Source organism: Poecilia formosa, unplaced genomic scaffold (genome assembly GCF_000485575.1).
Source record: "Poecilia formosa unplaced genomic scaffold, Poecilia_formosa-5.1.2 Scaffold491, whole genome shotgun sequence".
Lineage (NCBI taxonomy): Eukaryota > Metazoa > Chordata > Actinopteri > Cyprinodontiformes > Poeciliidae > Poecilia > Poecilia formosa.
In genome coordinates this window covers 351,283-355,225 of record NW_006800430.1, presented here as the reverse complement: position 1 = coordinate 355,225, position 3,943 = coordinate 351,283, and positions in this window count along the sequence as shown.

The following is a 3,943-nucleotide window of genomic DNA, read 5'->3' as shown; positions in this document are numbered from 1 at the left end:
GGATCACTCTGGCTCTTCTTTTAGCCAGCTCTATGGCCGTGGTCTTCCCTATGCCAGTGTTGCTGCCTGCAGGTGGAAAGAGGTCAAAAACCTAAAGCACATCATTGCTACAAAGCAGAAACTTTACCTACCTGTAACTATCACCGTTTTCCCATGCAGCTTTGCATTGCTCTTGCAGCTCTTTCCTATTACCACAACTTGACGGAAAATATAAGCGAGGACGACGAGTCCCAGCACCAGGAGGATGTAGAACATTGTTCCTGCCTTTGAGCTACACTGAGGAAGTAGTGAGAGCCGATGCAGGGTTCACTCGCTCTTATTCCAGCAAACAGCCTCTTCCTGAAGGGGCTGGACTCAGGAAGAGTCACACCCCTTAATCAGATTGCAGCAGAGAACAAAACCGGAAATTCTTAAGAGTTGGGCTGGCCCACGTAGCTGCTTGTTGACAGATCCAACAGGCCTGATATTCATAATGCCGGGTGTGTTTTGTTGAGTCATTCCAGAACAATATAGTTGAACTCTGCTCCAGTGGTCTGAGAATATAAAAAAATGGCAACACTGGAAGAAGCTGGGAGTAAAATTACAGCAATATTTAATTCTATTGTCATAATATTCAAGTGTTTCTTTTTATTTATTTATTTTTTGCTCCAAGCCAAAGCATAGAATAAAATTCTCATCAGTGACACAAAGTTCACATTTGAAGGAGATAAAAATAGTTACTACTTATCTTTGGTGAACTGCCATTAAATCAATCAGGATCAACAGTCAATGTCTGAATGTGGGACAAAAGTTTTCACACCCCTTGAATTTTTTCACATTTTACTTTAGAAGAATTTCAAATGTCAGCATTTTTTTTAAAGGCTTTGTTGGCTCTAGTGGCCTTTATTTGATAGTAGTTTGACAGGAAGTGGAGGCAACGAGAGAGAGGAGACATGCGGCAAATGTCGCCAGGCTGGGAATCGAGCCTGCGACCACCGCTATGAGAACTAAGGCCTCATTACGTGGGTCGTGCTTTGCCCCTGCACCACCACAGCACGCCCAAATGTCTGCATTTTTGATTAGAACTCTGAGACAGACCAACACAAATCCATAAGTGTGAAGTGGAAGAAAAATTATGAATATTTTTTATTTATTTTTTTTATATACATTTTTTTTTTCACTGCAAAACTTGCATCAAGTTTTTAGGGAAATCGCTCCAACTGACTATCCCTTATGTGTGCGAGGACTGAGGCAAATGATACAAGTTTTACATGTGTGAGGTCGGTTGGACCCCATTTCTAAACACAAGGGTTAAGTATGTCTTGTTTTTTATCTGTATTTTATTTGGTATTTTACTGCCAATTTTATTGTATTTTTTTATTGAACTGAAAACGAGTTATTGTGACAACGGCTTTCTTATCAACTTATGGTGAAGTGCATTGATTCAGTAGAGTGCTGTATTATTACAGAGATATTTTTTTTCTTATTTTTATATATAAACTCTTCCTGTTTTGTGTTTAAAGATGCATCCACACGAGTGGTTGGTTGATGCATAGTTGTTTATATTATTGCAAATTCACTTTCGAGAGGAGAGACTAAATGTACAAATTATAAAATTTTGTAAAAATTTTGTAAATTGTAAAACTATTTTTACAGATGAAAAAAGAAACTGAAAATTATGTGCAAAAGTATTCAGCCCCATTTTCTCAGAGTGCAACCAGTTGCCGTTAGAAGTTGCCTGATGGCTGCTAATACTTTTGCAAGCCTGTTAAATTGCACACCGCTTGGTGTTGGTCTTTCACATTAAATTCTTACAAAACATATTTATGGTTGTAATTGTGACAAAATATGGAAAAGTTCTTGAAAACTTTTCCAAGCCACTGTAAGATTTTTTTTCTTCTTTAAACTGTAAATGAATGGAATAAACAAATAATAATAAAAATTATATAAATGCCAGAATAGTGGAGATAATGGTTACTACTGAGATGATCTAATCTGATTACATGGACATGAGTCTATTGTGAATGACGGCGCTAATTTTAGCTTGTTTAACAGTTCATTATTAAAGTTATCTAATGTCCTAATAGAAGAAACAAGCTTGTGTCTCTCAGCTTAAAGAATTTGTTGCTGGTTGTTGGCATTGTTGTGCAATCTTCAATAAGTAGCATAAAGGTTAGTTTACTCATTGGTGAACCATGAACATGGTAATAATTCATGTTCATGGCTGAACTACGTGCATGACGATAATTAATTAGCTGAACTGTGTACACAGTGCTAATTCATGTTCATGAGTTGAAAAGCAGCTAAAACGAGAATCCCCAGTTTATCCTAAACATATGAAACGCAGTTCGACCTCTTCATTTACCCGATCACATCTGCTGCTTCGACATTTTCAAATTTCTGATCAATACCAGATTATTTACAGCTTTTTAGCATTGATTATCTCTGTTGACGTGCTCTCTAGCCTAACATGGAGAATTTTTAAAAAACTTTTATTAGTTTTTGTTATCGGGAATCAGGTTTATGGGTCCACATTGTCAGCACTCTTAACCTGTACCCAGATAAAATGAGAACCACATTTCATGCTCTCATTCATACCAAAGATAATGACAAATGCAGCAATGACTGAAGGACTTTTTTCTAGTTTCCCACAATGCACTTTCCTCCACTGCGCCGTGTCATGTTTGAAGATAAATTGGCGCACCTGAGCTGATAACAATAGCTGTGTTTATTTAGGCAGGTACGAGGATAATGGTTCAACTTTGCTCTGTTGTTTTTGTCACATCAGCTTTTAGTCCGTCATCTTAAAGGATGAGAACGGCAGGTCTTGGTCTGGAACATAAACCAGTAATAACCCAGCTGCAGCGTTTTCTGATTTTCCTTTTAANATCTGTTTTGAAAACAGGAAATTCTTGTAGTTTTCAAATTCGACCTCCATTCAACATCAACTTATAGATATGGAGTTAGATTTGTTTCACAATTATTCAATCACAAAAAAAATCATGTCAACCAAAAAACGTAGTATTCAATCAAAAAAAATTCAAACAAAAAAAATCTTAACGTTTTAATCATAACATAAATTTTTTTACGAAACAAAAACATTTTTAAAGAGTTTTTTTTTTTAAATTGAAGTCACTAATTTTTGAAACTTATTTTTTTTGGTTGAGTCTAATTTTTTTTTTTTTTTTTTTTTTTTGAAGCTCCTGTTTTTTGGTTGAACTCGTTTTCTTGCTTATACAACTTTATTTGCTTTTGGGAAACTTACATGAACATTGTGGGCGGGGCTTAAGGACGAGCGATGTAAGACGTGTTCCGATTGGTTAGCGCTGACTAAAGCGGATGACTCCCTGAGATCTCAGAACTCCGTCCCGAACTGCAGGGCTTCGGTGACGGGACACAGAATGTGAATGGTACGTAATCTTTACAAAATTACACCGTTTAGCAGCTTCTAAAGTGTCCACCCTGTTTCAAAGAAGAAATCTTACTCAACTTATGACGTCAGTCACATATTTTGTCTGCCGCGATCCCCGGTAGCATATTGTGCTAGCTAATGTTAGCACTAGGTAAAGTTAATAAACTAGGCTTGTGTAATATTCGTTAACCAGCGCACCTCTGTCGAGTGGCATTAACTGAACAGTTTTTTCATAACAGATTTAATTTTAGTCACCCTCAAAAAGTTAAGATTTTATTTGTTTGAATTTTTTTTTTTTTGATTGAATACTAATTTTTTTGTTTGACATGATTTATTTATTTATTTATTATTTTTTTGATTGAATAATTGTGAAACAAATCTAACTCCAGGTTGATCCAAAGCATTTATCTCTACTCTTCCAAGGTCAGAAGTCCCTATAGAAAAAGTATGTTTTCTATATGTTCTCTTAACAATACAAGGCTCATTCAGCAGTGTGCACATGTGCAGATAATAGTTGCAAAATGTGACAGATTTAAATTAATTTCATACTTG